Raw genomic sequence first — 18,044 nt, forward strand, 5'->3', positions numbered from 1 at the left:
TGCTACCTTGGGCCTCATGATCAACATGGACAAGTCCACCCTGATCCCCACGCAGAGGGTGGAGTTCATCGGGGCCGTCCTGGACGCCACCGTCGCCAGGGCTCTTCTGCCGTTCCAGGCATTGTCGGCGATCGTTCAGCGATTGCGGGCAGCCCCCTTGACATCAGTACGGACATGTCTAACCCTGTTAGGCCACATGGCAGCATGCACGTTTGTGACCGGTTATGCTCGGCTCCGCATGAGGCCCCTCCAGTTGTGGCTCATCGAACATTACCGGCCGGCAAGGCAGCCGCTAGACATGCTGATCACAATCCCCCAGGGAGTGTTAGATTCTCTCGACTGGTGGCTAGACCAGTCCGTAGTGTGTGCGGGGCTCCCTTTCCACCCACCTCAGCCCTCGGTGTCCCTGACAACGGATGCCTCAGATCTTGGCTGGGGGGCCCACCTGGGAACCCTGAGAACGCAGGGCCTGTGGTCCCCGCAGGAGGTGAGGTTGCACATCAACATGCGGGAGTTGAGAGCGGTCCGCCTTGCTTGTCAAACGTTCTGTCACCAGCTTCAAGGTTGTTGTGTCGCGGTGTTTACCGACAACACGACGACCATGTACTATATCAACAAGCAAGGCGGCACCAGATCCTCTCCCCTATGTCACGAGGCGATGCAACTCTGGGACTTTTGTGTAGCCCACTCCATTCACCTCACAGCTTCCTTCCTCCCTGGAGTACGGAACACGCTGGCGGATCGCCTGACCAGATCCTTCCTATCGCACGAGTGGTCCCTTCGCCCGGACGTCGCCCTCTCCATCTTCCAGAGGTGGGGTTATCCCCGTGTGGACCTCTTCGCGTCCGGGGGGAACAAGAAGTGCCAGGCGTTCTGCTCCTTTCAGGGCAGGGAGCACGGGTCTATAGCGGATGCCTTCCTTATTCCGTGGACGACACACTTGTACTACACGTTTCCCCCTTTCCCTCTGGTCCACAGGGTCCTTCTGAAGGTGCGCAGGGACAGGGCTTGCGTGATCATGGTAGCCCCGGCGTGGCCCAGGCAACATTGGTACCCCATGCTGCTAGACCTGGCCATAGCCGACCCAGTTCCCCTGCCCCTTCACCCGGACCTGATTACCCAGGAGCACGGGACTCTCTGTCACCCGGATCTGCAGTCGCTGCACCTAGCGGCGTGGTTCCTGCGTGGCTGACCGGTTCTGAACTGCGCTGCTCCACACCGGTACGGGAGGTGCTTTTGGGCAGCAGGAAGCCTTCCACGAGAGCGACATACTCGGCCAAGTGGAAGCGTTTCTCCTGTTGGTGCGTGGAGAAAGGTCTCCGCCCTTTGGAAGTTTCGGTGGCCAATATCTTAGACTATGTTTGGTCCCTCAAACAACAGGGTCTAGCGATATCGTCGTTGCGGGTCCACCTGGCAGCTATCTCCACCTTTCACCCGGGTGGGGATGGCCGCTCCGTTTTTTCTCACCCGACGGTGTCTAGATTCCTTAAGGGGCTGGAACGTTTATACCCTAACATCCGACTCCCTGCTCCAACCTGGGATCTTAACCTGGTGTTGGCTCGGCTCATGGGTCCCCCCTTTGAGCCGTTAGCTACTTGCTCCCTGCTTTATCTCTCTTGGAAGACTGCCTTTTTAGTAGCTATCACCTCAGCTAGGCGGGTGTCGGAACTCCGGGCTCTTGTGGTAGACCCCCCGTATACAGTCTTCCACAAAGATAAGGTGCAGCTGAGGCCACACCCTGCCTTTCTCCCCAAGGTAGTCTCGACCTTCCACATCAACCAAGAGATATTCCTCCCGGTTTTTTTTCCGAAACCTCACTGTTCAGGCAGGGAGCAGCAGCTCCACTCGCTTGATGTCCGTAGGGCTCTCGCGTTCTATGTGGAGAGGACCAAACCGTTCCGCAAATCCCCCCAACTTTTCGTGGCAGTAGCGGACCGCATGAAGGGGCTTCCTATCTCCTCGCAGAGGTTATCCTCATGGGTTACTTCCTGTATCAGGACCTGCTATGAGCTAGCCCATGTGCCTACGGGCCGTGTGACTGCTCATTCTACCAGGGCGCAGGCGTCGTCGCTGGCTTTCCTCGCCCGTGTGCCCATCCAGGAAATCTGTCGGGCAGCGACCTGGTCATCGGTCCACACCTTTGCTTCCCACTACGCCCTGGTCCAGCAGTCTAGAGAGGATGCGGCCTTCGGATCTGCAGTGCTCCATGCCGCGACTTCTCGCTCCGACCCCACCGCCTAGGTATGGCTTGGGATTCACCTAACTGGAATGGATGTGAGCAATCACTCGAAGAAGAAAAGACGGTTACTCACCTTTGTAACTGTTGTTCTTCGAGATGTGTTGCTCACATCCATTCCACACCCGCCCTCCTTCCCCACTGTCGGAGTAGCCGGCAAGAAGGAACTCAGGAGCGGGTGGGCCAGTAGGGGTATATATCGAGCGCCATGGCGGCGCCACTCCAGGGGGCGACCTGCCGGCCCACTGGAGTTGCTAGGGTAAAAAGTTTCCGACGAACGTGCACGCACGGCGCGCACACCTAACTGGAATGGATGTGAGCAACACATCTCGAAGAACAACAGTTACAAAGGTGAGTAACCGTCTTTTCTCGGGGCTTTTCCTGTCAACCTGGCCACTGCATCCAAGTTCAGATTGCTGTCCAGAGCCATCACAGTGGTGCACTGTGGGATACCGCCCGGAGACCAATATCATCGATTTGCGGTGACACTAACCCTAATCCAATATGGTAATACTGATTTTAGCGCTGCTCCTCTCGTTGAGGAGGAGTAGAGAAACCGATTTAACGAGCCCTTTATATCGATATAAAGGGCCTCGTAGTGTGGACGAGTGCGGCGTGAAATCGGTTTAACGCTGCTAAAATTGGTTTAAACACGTAGTGTAGACCAGGCCTTAGTTTCCCATAGCCCTGTGTAGCAGGGCCGGTGCAACCATTTAGGTGAACTAGGCGGTTGCCTAGGGCGCCGAGATTTGGGGGCACCAAAAAGCGCCCCCCAATTTTTTTTTAAATGGTTGAGCAGCCACTGCTGCTGGGACAGAGAGGGAGTCTGAGCTGCCAGCGGCAGCCGGCAGCCCAGAGTGTCCCCTGGGTCAGGGCGCCGCCGTGGCAGCCGGCAGCCCAGGGGGTCCCTTGGGTCAGCGCGCCGCCGCGACAGCCAGCAACCCAGGGGGTTCCCCAGGTCAGGGCGCAGCCGTGGCAGCCCGCAGTCCAGGGGTTCCCCCAGGTCAGGGCGCCGCCGCAGCAGCCGGCAGCCCAGGGGGTCCCCCTGGTCAGCGCGCCGTTGCCGGCAGCCCAGGGCTTCCTCTGGGTTGGCGCGCTGCCGCGGCAGCCGGCAGCCCATGGTGTCCCCTGGGTCAGCGCGCCGCCGTGGCAGCCCGCAGCCCAGGGCTTCCTCTGGGTGAGCGCGCCAGCAGGGCCGCCCAGCGAAGGGGGCAAGAGGGGCAATTTGCCCCAGGCCCCACAGGGGCCCCCACGAGAGTTTTTTGAGGCCCCTGGAGCGAGGTCCTTCACTCGCTCCGGGAGCCCCGGAAAACACTCTTTGGGCCCGGGCCCCTGGACTTCTGCTCCCAGTCCTCGCTGGTGGGGGGTCCTTCCGCTCCGGGGCAGAAGGACCCCCCGCCGGTGAATTACCGCCTAAGCGGGAACCACTGCCAACATGCAGCCCAGTCTTCGGCAGTAATTCGGCGGCAGGGGGCCCTTCTACTCTGGGACCACTCGCCGAAGTGCTCCGGAGACCCCCGGCGGGGGCCCTCCACCACAGAATTACCTCTGAAGATCCGGCTGCACTTCAGCAGCTGGTCCCCCTTCGGCGGCAATTCGGCGGTGGGGGGGCCCCGTGGCGGGTCTCCGGGGCACTTCGGCGGCGGGTCCCCGAGCGGAAGGGCCCCCCGCCTCTGAATTACCGCCAAAGCGGGGGCCCCATGCCGCCGAAGACCCCAGGCCCTTGGAATCCTCTGGGCTGCCCTGGCGCCCCGTTGGCCACCCAGGGAGGTCCCCTGGGTCAGCACGCCGCTGCCGGCAGCCGCCAGCCCAGGGGTTCCACTGCGCAGTCCTGTTTGGAGAGGACACAGAGCAGAGGTGAGCTGGGGTGGGGAGGTACCGCAGGGGTCCTCAGGCCAGGGGGTGGGGAGCTGCCACGGGGACGGGCGGCACACTTCGGGGCGGGGGGGGCGGGGAGCTGCTGAAGGGCTGCGGGGGGGGGGGGCGCAAGGTGGAAGTGTCGCCTAGGGCGCGAAACTTCCTTGCACTGGCTCTGCTGACTAGGCAGTAGGAAGCAGAGACTAGCCAGCACACATCAGCACTTCAGCCAAGCCACCTGTCCACCCACAGACCGCCCAGCCACACAGCCTGGAGAAATGGAGTAGACTGTTATCAAACTGTAACAGGGAGATGATGATGATGATGATGACAATATTTCCTTTGTTCCACTGCGTCTGCCTTGCCTGTTTAGAATGTAAACTCTTCAGGGCCGGGATGGTCTCTTATTGTATATCTGTACAGTGCCCAGCACAAAGAGACTTCCAGGTACTATGCTAATAGAAACAATAAAATCACTTACTAAGGATGGTTGGTGCTTTCAGGTGGAAAGAGAATTTAGGTTTTACCCTGCAAAAAAAATAAAGACAATGTAAAAACCCCAAACTATTTTTGGCAGGAGGAGTGGTTTCCGTCTCCCCTTTGAGTTGTGTGTTTCCATCTGGGAGTCTTACGGATCCCTCTGTTCATCCCTACTCGTTTGGATACTCCCCTGTTGCAGCTGACATTTGCCTGTCATGGATGAGACCGTATTAACTTTGGACTCGCTTAAGACTAGTCCTTCATTAGGGTGCTACTGACTAATGCAGAGTACTTCCTGCCCTACGAATGGAACGCATTGCCTCCAATGCAGCAAAGTTTACCAGCATACAGTAACATTTCTAACTATGAGTAATGGGATCAGCACCCAGCTCTCATGAGTGCTCCCTTTTCTCTGGCCAATATGCCTGCTATCCTAGTTTTTTTTGGGGTGGGACCCACCTCTCGTGAGCCCCTCCCCCCTAGCCAATGGTTCTCTCAGCGAGTCTTCAGTGATTCAGCCCTCCAGCTGAGTTTAAGTCCGGGAGTGCCGCAGGTGCTGGGGGAGGTGACTCAGGATCCCTGCTGGTACTGGGGGAGGGAGGGTTGGTGGGACTTCCTACTCGGCTCTGCATCCCTGCAGCTCCTAGGCACCAGAAGTAGGGGCGAGGGCAGGGGCTTCTCCACTGCTCCCGCCACAAGTACCAGCTGTCACCGGTTCCATTGGCCGGGAACCACAGCCAATGGGAGTTGTGGGGGTGGGGCCTACAGGTGCCAGCAGCGTGCAGTGCAGAGACCCCCACCCCCACCCCTCTATTGCCTAGGATCTGCAGGGGAGTTCCCCACCCCAGTAAGCACCCTCCCCACCCCCTACCCCTAGCTCTAAGCCCCCTCCCACATACCCAAACTGCTGCTGCTGGCCGAGAGACTGCCCGGCTCAGGCAGCCCCTGGACCAGCACCAGCCACTGCAGAAGTTACGGAGATCACAGAAAGTCATGAAATCCGTGACAGACTTGCAGCCTTATGCATGGTGACTAGCCACAGGGCTGGAACAGCAGATGACAGAAACATAGAATAATGACAGTGGAGGCAATTAATGGATGCAACCTACAGTGTTACTAGCAGCACAGAGGCTCTGTGAATTGCTGCAGTAAAGGAGGAGAAACAGGGGCACCAGAGGGAGAATTTGGACTGGGAAATAACCAAAGCCTTTCTAGAATTTCCCGGTCTGTCTGGGGAGTCCCAGGATGCATATGTGGCAATAAGCCAATTTAGCTGAAGGAGGAGGAATTGTGGAATAAGGGGCCTCTACACTAGGTATATAACTCTGCATTGTAATGTTGTAGGCAGGACCAGCCCTCGATCAAATGGCGTCCCAGGCGAGGAATGTCTTTGATGACCTCCCCCACCCCCCTCCAAAAAAATTCCCCTCCAATTTGTTAAACTTTTGAATACCTTATTTTTTATTACACTTGTAACCCATTTCACGACTTGGATGCACGATTTGCATGCAGGAGTTATCCCTGTCATATAAGATGATAAATGTGCATGTTAGGATCGCCTGGGTTGCCTGCTCCTAAATCCAGCTCTGATGCAGGAAAGGCAGCACTGAATGGACACATGGGTTCCATCAGTAGCTCAGGCCCAGTTGTGGATGCCCAGTTGTATCCTTCTATGATCTAAGCCACACTGGTCACATCCCTCTGGGTGCACTCTGTATAGTTACACCCACCTCTATTACACCAGCACCCACTGTGGACTTCCCAGTCCAAATGTCCAGCAGCTACCCTGGTTAGTCAGCTCCCATGGGCCAATGTCCATGCTTTTCGGTGGCAATTGGATATCGGGGACAGCTCACTGTGGAGGTCTCATTCTGAAGTTCTGCAGTCAACACTGGATATTCTGGGTCTCAAAATTCAGTCCCACTAGTCTTGGGCGCCTGGTCTGGACCCAAAAGTGATGACTATGATCCTTAAGCACACATGGAGCCGGCATTCCTGGAGACGGTTGGTGCACATCTAGTGCTTCTTATTATTGTTGCTGTTTTTGGTTATTTAAAGGTCCAATTAGAATTCCAGGAACACTGAGTAATAAAATAAACAAATAAACCTTCCAGCCTTGAAGTGCCTTGTGCATCCAAAGTCTGACTGCAATGCTTTTGCTGTGTGTCCAGCCCATTCCATTCTCCTCAGCCTGTATTCAGTGATATTGCAAGAGAAGTTGAGCAAGCAAGATCCCCAAAGGCAAACCCTTCTCCATAACCTTGAGTAGTTTTGTGTGTTGGCTTCTGTGCTAGCTCTGGTTATGGTGTCATGCTTCATGGGTGCTACAGGAGTTCACAAAATGCAGGCTCACCAGAACTGTCATGTGAAAGCTCTTATGTTTATTATGGAAGCTTGCAGTAAAACCCTGACCTATGAAATCAATGGGGGGTTGACCTTGACTTCAGTAGGTCTAGGATTCCCAGGTTGTAACTCCATAGTTAAGAATGAGTTGAGTTTTATGCTTAAAGCAGAACTTTAAAGTTTAAAGCTAAAAGCTAAACCTCTTTGCTATGTACGAGGAGTACAATGTATCGTTCCCAAATCTATGGCACTGAGTACTGTAACCCATTGGCCAATGGCGTTGGCAGCAGCAAGGACCAGTGCCTTCTTTCTAGACTATTTGCTTAATTTTGGCTCAAGTCTCCACCCAATAATCTGGGTCCCTATATCCAATCTAGGCACCTTTGATAGGGAAATCCATTTCTGCTTGCCTACCACCTCCTGCTATAACAGTTTCAGTAGCTAGGAGAGGGAGACCTCACCAAAGTCTTTAGACCAGTGTAGACGGATGCTGTAAACTCCTCTGCTTCCACCATAGTCCACACAGCAGCTCTCAGTCTGCTTGCAAGCTGTAGGTGAGACCCGTTGCCACTTTGCTGCACTCACTGCTGGCCAGGTGACCAGAACTGCAGAATGGTTCTGTCCTCCACTTACTTGATGACTAGAACCACTGCTGAGCTCTGCCCCTATCAGGCAACTGTAGCTTTCAGCTCAGTTTTGTTTTGTTTTTTTAAGGTATTGGGGGAATCAGGGATCTAACAGTCCCATAAAAGTTCTTACCCCCTGTGGAAGCATTCCCAGAAATTAACCAAGAACTGACAATCTCTCTTTTTTCCGGAACTTGGGCTCCTTCTGTTCAAGGACTCTTACCAGACCTTGACAAACATAAGGCAAAGATAACCTGAAGTTAATATGTAAATATGGTGCTGCCTTGCTCAGTCCTTGCCCCTTGGTCTCCAGCAGATGACAGCAGAGAGCTGACTGTTACCTTCCTTCTTCCCTAGGCTTCAGGCCACAGGGCTTACCCTACTGACTGTCTTCCCTGAGGATTTACAGGTCAAATTGTTAATTAGTTAGCATTAAAATCAATCAAAAGTGAGCTTTTAAGAAATGCTGCACTTGGCTCATCTTGTCTTTGACTGAACGATCCTAATAACGGAGTAAGACAGACAGTTCTGTGTGGTTAAATCTCCTAGAAAACACATGCATAAACAATATTGAAGAAATTAGGTTGTAATTAAGTTATATTCTTAATGATTGATGTCTAATTGGTATAATTCCAGTCATGGACAACTCAGATCCTTCTTAAGTAGTGCCATTGTGATGGTTAGAAACAGTTAGAGCAGCCGTATATTTAAAAAACAAACAAACAAACCCTAGATAGTGATGTCAGAAATAACAAAACCAGTCAAACCTCTTCCTTTCTAGCTAATTTGCCTGCTATAATTCTACTGCTGAAGTGGAGCGGTGGAGAAAGTGGGACGGTATGAAGAGCCCTCACCAGTACATTTTTTGACTCCAATATCATGAGATTGGCTCCCAGCTGCGACGACTCCTACAGATTTTGTGTAAAATTGTGGCCTGTGTGAAATGGGGACAGGCACACCTTCCTCACCACTCCTATGAGGTCTGGGGAGGAGCTGAAGAGAAACAATAACTACACAGCCCGGCACTTTGCTCTTTGTAAAGTCCTGTGCAGACTTATGGCACTTTGTTACTAGAAGAGAGGGCGTGACTAGAATAGAATTGCTAGAGAAATAGATAGAAAAAGAGAGGGAAAGGAAGAGAGGGATGGGAGGAGTGAGAGGGGGAATGTAGGAGAAAGAAACTGAAAGACAGACTGGGAGAAGGTGAAAGAGGCAGAAGGAAAGTGTTGGAAGGGAAAGGGAAAAAACTTATTAGGGGACAGAGTGAGGTAACACTTGGCCTCTCTTTATCCTGCTTTTCGATCACATGAAGCGCAGAAAGAGATGGAAAAACTACCCCCAGGGTTCTGTCTCCTTCCCTTTCTTTGGGAACTTGCTGCAGGTCAATTTCCAATGTCCTCGCCTGGCTTTAACTGAGGTAAATGCCAGAGGGACAGATGCCTTTCACTGACTGGCAGAGAGGTTTGGTGAATATCACCCATGCCAGATCAGTTTCCAGTTTTTGAGTGGCAGCTGAAGTGCATTTATTATTTACTGCATTGCAGAAAGATTTCAATCTATAAAAGGAGAAAAAGCTAAACAATAAAAGCAAAGCAGAAAAGCATTTTACATTTACATCATGTGAGCTTGTGACATCCCCCTCTCACTGTAATCAGTGTGGGTGGTTGGTTAATTGTTGATCAGTCATACACTATGGAACTGTGTGTACATGGAGATTGTAAATCAGTTTGTTACTATAAAGAAAGCATTGACAATTAGATTACGCTACTGTAATGGTTGCGAAAGCAGCAATGTAAGTGCCTTATTCTTCATTTGCGCCCTTAAACTAGGACTTGGACACACCCTCCCAAGGTGTGTGTGTAAATTGGAGAATTACATCACTTTAGCGATGGTTCCCATACACAGCTGTACAGCAGAGCTGGTGGGAATGTTTTCATTGAACCAGTTTTTAGACAAAAAATGCTGGTTTTAATGACTATTCCCCATTGGTGGCCTTTTGAAGGGAAAATTTATTCACTTTGGAAAAAGTTTGTTTCACAGTTCTTCATTTTTAATTATTTTTATATTATTTTGTAACGCATCAGCAGTACTATTCAGAGCACTATTACCACTGACATGTTATGGATAAAATGTAACTAGACAAATAAAAAAGCTCCATATAATAAAACAGCCTTAGAATCCAAACTTCCAGATTTCAAAATGACATTTTGAAACAAAAACTTTTCAGAACAGGACTGTTTTGGGAATTTCAATATCTGGGAAATTTGTTTCAAGTCTGATTCTAACTGGAAACAAATTTCAAAATGTCAAAGTTTCCCGCTGACTGGAAATTGAGTTTTGAGCAGCGCAAATGGACAGCCGAGTATTGGTGCAGTGAGACAGTATTTTCATAGAATCATAGAATATCAGAGTTGGAAGGGACCTCAGGAGGTCATCTAGTCCAAGCCCCTGCTCAAAGCAGGACCAATTCCCAACTAAATCATTCCAGCCAGGGCTTTGTCAAGCCTGACCGTAAAAACCTCCAAGGAAAGAGATTCCACCACCTCCCTAGGTAACCCATTCCAGTGCTTCACCACTCTCTGAGTGAAGAAGTTTTTCCTAATATCCAATCTAAACCTCCCCCACTGGAACTTGAGGCCGTTACTCCTTGTTCTGTCATCAGGTACCACTGAAAACAGTCTGGATCCATCCTCTTTGGAACCCCCATTCAGGTAGTTGAAAGCAGCTATCAAATCCCCCCTCATTCTTTTCTTCTGCAGACTAAACAATCCCAATTCTCTCAGCCTCTCCTCATAAGTCATGTGCTCCAGCCCCCTCATCATTTTTGTTGCCCTCCGCTGGACTCTTTCCAATTTTTCCACATCCTTCTTGTAGTGTGGGGCCCAAAACTGGACACAGTACTCCAGATGAGGCCTCACCAATGTCGAATAGAGGGGAATGATCACATCCCTTGATCTGCTGGCAATGCCCCTACTTACACAGCCCAAAATGCCGGTAGCCTTCTTGGAAACAAGGGCACACTGTTTACTCATATCCAGCTTCTGGTCCACTGTAACCCCTAGTTCCTTTTCTGCAGAACTACTTCCTAGCCATTCGGTCCCTAGTCTGTAACAGTGAATGGGAATCTTCCGTCCTAAGTGCAGGACTCTGCACTTGTCCTTGTTGAACCTCATCCGGTTTCTTTTCACCCAGTCCTGTAATTTGTCTAGGTCCCTCTGTATCCTATCCCTACCCTCCAGCATATCTACCACTCCTCTCAGTTTAGTGTCATCTCCAGACTTGCTGAGAGTGCAGTCCATGCCATCTTCCAGATTATTAATGAAGATATTGAACAAAACCGGCCCCAGGACTGACCCTTGGGGCACTCCACTTGATATCAGCTGCCAACTAGACGTGGAGCCATTGATCACTACCCATTGAGCCCGACGATCTAGCCAGCTTTCTATCCACCTTATAGTCCAATCATCCAGCCCATACTTCTTTAACTTGCTAGCAAGAATACTGTGGGAAACAGTATCAAAAGCTTTGCTAAAGTCAAGGAATAACACATCCACTGCTTTCCCCTCACCCACAGAGCCAGTTCTCTTATCACAGAAGACAATTAGATTAATCAGGCATAACTTGCCCTTGGTGGATCCATGTTGACTGTTCCTGATCACTTTGCTCTCCTCTAAGTGCTTCAGAATTGATTCCCTGAGGACCTGCTCCATGATTTTTCCAGGGACTGAGGTGAGACTGACTGGCCTGTAGTTCCCTGGATCCTCCTACTTCCCTTTTTTAAAGATGGGCACTACACTAGCTTTTTTCCAGTCACCCGGGACCTCCTCCGTTCGCCATGAGTTTTCAAAGATAATGGCCAATGGCTCTGCAATCACATCCACCAACTCCTTTAGCACCCTTGGATGCAGCGTATCTGGCCCCATGCACTTGTGCTCGTCCAGTTTTTCTAAATAGTCCCAAATCACTTCTTTCTCCACAGAGGGCTGGTCACCTTCTCCCCATACTGTGCTGCCCAGTGCAGCAGTCCGGGAGCTGACCTTGTTCATGAAGATGGAGGCAAAAAAATCATTGAGTACATTAGCTTTTTCCACATCCTCTGTCACTAGGTTGCCTCCCTCATTCAGTAAGGGGCCCACACTTTCCTTGACTTTCTTCTTGTTGCTAACATACCCGAAGAAACCCTTCTTGTTACTCTTAACATCTTTTGCTAGCTGCAACTCCAAGTGTGATTTGGCCTTCCTGATTTCACTCCTGCATGCCTGAGCAATATTTTTATACTCCTCCCTGGTCATTTGTCCAATCTTCCACTTCTTGTAAGCTTCTTTTTTGCATTTAAGATCAGCAAGGATTTCACTGTTAAGCCAGCTGGTCGCCTGCTATATTTACTATTCTTCCTACACATCAGGATGGTTTGTTCCTGCAACCTCAGTAAGGATTCTTTAAAATACAACCAGCTCTCCTGGACTCCTTTCCCCCTCATGTTATTTTCCCAGGGGATCCTGCCCATCAGTTCCCTGAGGGAGTCAAAGTCTGCTTTTCTGAAGTCCAGGGTCTGTATTCTGCTGCTGTCCTTTCTTCCTTGTCTCAGTATCCTGAACTCGACCTTCTCATGGTCACAGCCTCCCAGGTCCCCATCCACTTTTGCTGCCCCTACTAATTCTTCCCTGTTTCTGAGTAGCAGGTCAAGAAGAGCTCTGCTAGTTGCTTCCTCCATCACTTGCACCAGGAAATTGTCCTCTGCACTTCCCAAAAACTTCCGGGATTGTCTGTGCACTGCTGTATTGCTCTCCCAGCAGATATCAGGGTGATTAAAGTCTCCCATGAGAACTAGGGCCTGTGATCCAGTAACTTCTGCTAGTTGCCGGAAGAAAGCCTCTTCCACCTCATTCCCCTGGTCTGGTGGTTTATAGCAGACTCCCACCATGATATCAGCTATGCTGATCACACTTCTAAACTTAATCCAGTATTGTAAATATGAAATTGGGGCAGACAAAATTCCTTATTTGGGACACTGGGTTGAGAGCAGGCAAATCTTTCCTGACCCCTTGAAAGTGGAAGCCATTGTTAATGGCTTATATCCCAGAGCAAAACGGAGTTCCAGTCCTTCATAGGTTTGGTTAATTGTTACTGCTGATTTGTGCAGGGGTTCAGGGACATTGTGTCTGCTATCACAGGCTTGTGCAAGAAGACAAAACCAAACACAGTCACGTGGGCAAAAGCTTGTCCACAGGGTTTTGATAAGGTAAATGAAAATTCTGTCCGAAAAGCCTGTTCTGGCCAGTCTTGATTTTGATAAAGTGTTTGAACTATGTACTGATGTGTCAGACATTGGTTTAAGTGCAGCAGCAGTGCAATCAGGGGAAAGGAACAAAAGCCCCTTGCTTTCTTGAGCAAAACACTGACCCCCACTGAACAGAATTACAGGGAAAGGATGCTATGCTGTAGAGTAGGCAATCAAACAATTAAGGTCCTCTCTAGCAGAGAGTTCAAGGCTTGAACTGGCCAATCTCCATTAGTCTGGGTACATAGAACCAAAGGCACCAATTCCAAACTGGGCAGTGGAGCATGAGGCTCCAAGAATATGACTTGGAAATTGTCCCAGTGGCTGGTCCTCCTACAGCACTGTAAGAGGGGAGATGTGACCACCTGAAGACCGCTTTGTGCTAACTGGCAAAGGGCACACTCAACTCACTGATGTCCAAATATTTAGCCAAACAGTGTTTTGTAAGATTTCCTATAGAACTGGTGACATGCTGGTCATGGATAACATTCTGTGATGTGTGTATGGGTTGTGTATAGAGAGTTATGTATGTGTGTTGTAATATAGTCTTAAAATATGTTGTGAAGGCAATTGATAAACAATGTTGTCATAGAGAAAGGAGCTGGGGGGATGAAGGGGCTCTGATGTCAAGGCGTCTGTCCCCGCCCCGCCCCTCTGTACCTCATCTCTCCAGGGCCCAGGAGTGGGACATGGGACAGAGCTTGCTGGCAGCTGATTCTGTCTCTGAACAGGCAGGCTTCAGACTGGCGTGTCTCTCTCTCTCTCCTTCTCTCTCTCACACACACACACTGTGTGTCTATTTGTATGTCTGTCTCTCTCTTACTCTCACCTCCCAACACATCGTTATATTGTTTTTGTTGTTACTTCTTGATATTTCCTGCAATGTACATAAATTCTTTATAATTTTAATCTTTTAAAAGTGCTGCTGTTTGAGTTTTTTGACTGGTCTATGCATTTCATAATTTATATTTCTCTCTTGTGCTTAAATTTAATTCTTTGTGTAGTGAGTTCTAAAATGCCTAACCTGTCCTGCCTGTTGTAGTTATCCCTATGGTCACATTTTAATAATATATATTATGCCCAGGGTTTTTGTTTCTACATTACCTCAGTATTGGTGCACAGGATAAAATTCATTCCGTACATGGATGGAAAAAGTGAGAGGGAACTTTGCACAGGACTGTAAAAAGAAGTATGCAGTGTAGTTGTAGCCATTTTGGTCCCAGGGTATTAGAGGGACAGACTGGGTTCTGGCTCTATAAAAAGAAAGGGAGAGGACCCTTAGCTATCCATCACTTAAGTGGAAAAGAGGCCAGTATTCTTGAAAGCTGTTGAAAGTGAGTCCATCAGATATGTGAGTTGAAGAGGCCTAGAATTGACTAAAGGGGAGAAATTGCCTCAGACGAGGTCTATAATCTGTTATCACACTTTCTAATGTCTGCTCTTTTTCTTTTGTTTTATTTGTAACCATCTTCTGTTCCTATTATCTCTGCTTAATATCACTTAAATCTCTGTTCTTTATTCATAAATTTATTCATGTTTTATTATAAATTCATCTGAGTGCTGTTATATTAAAGTGGGGTGTGGATCCTCAGCTGAGCCAACAAGCTCGTATGTTTCTCGGGAGGTAGATGGACTTCTGTGATTATCAGTGACAGGGACCAGACGCTACCAAGACATGTCACTGGGGAACTCAGGAACTGGAGTTCACTGAATGTGATCTGCAAAGCCAGGTTTAGACTGGCAGAATCTTGAGAAGTGTGCTAGTAAGGCAGACAGACTGGTGTGGCAGGACACAAGTTTAAAATCCAGCAAAGATCTCTCTGGCTATGGCAGAGAGGCGACGGAATGGCTTATGGTTCTGGGCTCACTAAGGAGAGTGTCACACATCACATCTATTAGAGTTTGCTTTCTGTGTAGAATAGCCTTTTTAGAGGTTTGAGAAACACTATCCCTAACTTAAAGGTACTTTTGGGGCCAGGATGTGCCTGTTCTGCTCTCTTGCTCACAGTCAACAAGTTGCTTCTCCTCATGCCAGTTTTCTTGCTCCCATTGTCCCAATCTCTGTTGCTGTGTTGCATCTTTTATTTTTTTGATCAGTGTTACTTAATGAAAGGTGTCAGATTGACAGTCCCTTTTAGACTGAAGTCCTCTGTCTGCAGAATGGGCAACGGTAATGCAAGATTTACACAGGAACATATGCCTCACTAACTCCAATCCACACAGACCCACTCTAAACAGGAGAGAGGAGTTTGAGGTCCTTGCCTTTCCTCCAGAGACTGCAAATGTGAGATTCAGTCAGCACCCTGTGTGATTGTACCAAAATGCCTGGTGGGGTGTGTGTATTTTTGTGTGTGTTTGTTTGATTTGTTCTGTAAAGTGAGCATCTGTCCCACTGGAAGGTGGGCAGAAACCACCAGTTTATGGTCACATAAGATATTGAAGAGTGACCGTGTTTGATCACTACAGCCCTGGGTTGATTTTGAACCAGAATCCTAGATGCAAAAGGCTCTATAGCCTGTTCTCTTGAGTTACCTAGGGTATGTCTACACTATGAAATTAGGTCAAATTTATAGAAATTGTTTTTTAGAAATGGTTTTTGTACTGTCGATTGTGTGTGTCCCTACACAAAATGCTCTAAGTGCGTTAACTCAGCGGACTGAGTCCACAGTACAGAGGCCAGCGCTGACTTCCAGAACGTTGCACTGTGGGTAGCTACCCCACAGTTCCCACAGTCTCCACCGCCCATTGCAATTCTGGGTTGAGCTCTAAATGTCTGATGTGGCAAAAACAGTGTAGTGGGTGGTTTTGGGTTCATGTTGTCAGGCCCCCATCTCCTTCCATCCCTCCCTCCATGAAAGCAATGACAGACAATCATTTCCTGCTTTTTTTCCTGGATTACCTGAGCAGATGCCATACCACGGCAAGCATGGAGCCGCTCAGCTCACTGTCACCATATGTCTTCTGTAGAGTGGCAGATGTTAAGAGGAAAATATCGAGACTGTCGCAGGGGGGGCTTTTTTTTTTTTTTACACTCACCCGTCTGGGAGTTCAGCAGCAATTCCTCTTGGTGGAGCTCAACCATATGCTGGAGCCATATGAGTTTGATGCTCCAGCAGCCTGAGCCCTGACTCGTACCTTCTGTCAGCAAGCTGACACCACCTATCATCTTCAGCCCGCCACTTACTCTCTTCAGCCCACCACCTCTCCTCGCGTTCATATTCTGCTTTCCTGCACTCTGACATTGTCTGCCTCCAGGCATTCTGCTGGGCTCTGTCAGTGCGGGAGGACGGCATGAACTCAGAGAACATTTCATCCCGAGTTGTTTTTTTGCCTTCTAATCTTCGCTAGCCTCTGTGAAGGAGAAACATATGCAGCTGGTGGAGGAAAAAAAAGGGAGAGTGGTAGTTAAAAAGACACATTTTGTTGAACAGTGGGTACACTCTTTCACGGTAAACCTTGCTGTTAACATTACATAGCACAAGTGCTTTCGTTACAAGGTCGCATTTTGCCTCTTATTGAAGGAGGTACAGCCGGTGTGGTGTGAGAGATCACTCACGCAGGGCTGGGCAAAAGAATTTGGCCATGGTAAGCCTCAGTCTTTTGGCTTCTTTGAAACCATTCCCACATGTTATAAAGGTTAAACAACAGTGCCCTCATTTCCCATACCAAGCACCCGTTGGGTTGGCCATTTAAAATGGGTTGGCAATTTAAAAGGAGGGGCTGAGGTTTGCAGGTTGGCTTGCAGCACAAACCCAACTAAACCACCTCCCGCCCCGCTCAATTCTCTGGGATGATCGCTTCACCCCTTCCCCGCACCATGTGGCTAACAGTGGGGAACATTTCTGTTCAGCCAGAGGCAAACAGCTAAGCAGGAACAGGCACCTCTGAATGTCCCCTTAATAAAATCACCCTATTTCAACCAGGTGACCATGAATGATATCACTCTATTGAGGAGAACACAGATAGATAACGAATGGATGTTGTTTGAATGCAATGATTCCAGACTATGTGCTACTGGCCTGGCATGGTAAAGTGTCCTACCATGGAGGACGGAATAAAGCTGCCCTCCCCAGAAACCTTTTGCAAAGGCTTTGGGAGCATATCCAGGAGAGCTTTATGGAGATATCCCTGGAGGATTTCCGCTCCATCTCCAGACACGTTAACAGACTTTTCCAGTAACTGTACTGGCGGCGAATGCCAGGGCAAATTGATCATTAAACACACTTGCTTTTAAACCGCGTCTAATATTTACAAAGGTACACTCACCAGAGGTCTGTTCTCCGCCTTCAGAGTCCGAGAGGCAGCTTTCGGTGGGTTCGCTGGTTACTGGCTCCAGGTCCAGGATGAGGAAACAGATCCTGGCTGTTGGGGAAACCAGTTTCTCTGCTTCCTTGCTGTGAGCTATCTTCAACCTCCTCCTCCTCTTCCTCATCCCCAAAACCTGCTTCCGTGTTGCGTCCTACTCCATTGACGGAGTCAAAGCACAGGGTTGGGGTAGCGGTGGCTGCACCCCCTAGAATGGCATGCAGCTCATCATAGAAGCGACATGTTTGGGGCTGTGACCCGGACCAGCCGTTTGCCTCTCTGGTTTTTTGGTAAGTTTGCCTGAGCTCCTTAATTTTCACATGGCACTGCTGCAAGTCCCTGTTATAACCTCTGTCCTCCATGCCCTTGGAGACTTTTTCAAATGTTTTGACATTTCGTTTACTGGAACGGAGTTCAGCTAGCACGAATTCGTCTCCTCATATAGCAATCAGATCCTGTACCATGCTGGAGCTCTTTGGTCACCTCTGCTGATGAGCTCTGCATGGTCACCTGTGCAGATCAGCTCGCCACACTGACCAAACAGGAAATGAAATTCAAAAGTTCGCAGGGCTTTTCCTGTCTACCTGGCCAGTACATCTGAGTTGAGAGAAGCTGTCGAGAGCGGTCACAATAGAGCACTTTGGGATAGCTCCCGGAATCCAATACCATTGAATTGCATCCATACAACCCCAAATTTGACCTGGCAAGGCCGATTTCAGAGCTAAACCCTTCATCGGAAGTGGAGTAAAGAAATCGATTTAAGTAGAAAAAAAGGGCTTTGCAGTGTGGACAGGTCTAGGGTTAAATTGAGGTAACGCTGCTAAATTCAACCTAGAATTGTAATGTAGACCAAGCCCTACTCTCCCTCATGGGGGACTGAATTGGAACTGATCTCCTGCAGGTGAACAACTTCTCA

General features: G+C 49.4%; 2 protein-coding genes across 2 annotated transcripts in view; one reads left to right on the forward strand and one right to left on the reverse strand.

The window, feature by feature from the left end:
- The window catches only part of LOC127051721 (cytochrome P450 2D15-like), a 110,945-nt gene that overhangs the window by 23,826 nt on the left and 69,075 nt on the right, over positions 1-18,044 (forward strand). The window lies entirely within an intron of this gene.
- Positions 15,979-18,044, reverse strand: part of SEPTIN3 (septin 3) — a 324,031-nt gene continuing 321,965 nt past the window's right edge. Inside the window, exon 11 of the transcript XR_007774610.1 lies at positions 15,979-15,989. The gene's annotated coding sequence lies outside the window, so the exon portion shown is untranslated. The remainder of the gene's footprint in view (positions 15,990-18,044) is intronic.

This window comes from Gopherus flavomarginatus, chromosome 1 (assembly GCF_025201925.1).
Source record: "Gopherus flavomarginatus isolate rGopFla2 chromosome 1, rGopFla2.mat.asm, whole genome shotgun sequence".
In the NCBI taxonomy this organism is placed as follows: Eukaryota; Metazoa; Chordata; order Testudines; family Testudinidae; genus Gopherus; species Gopherus flavomarginatus.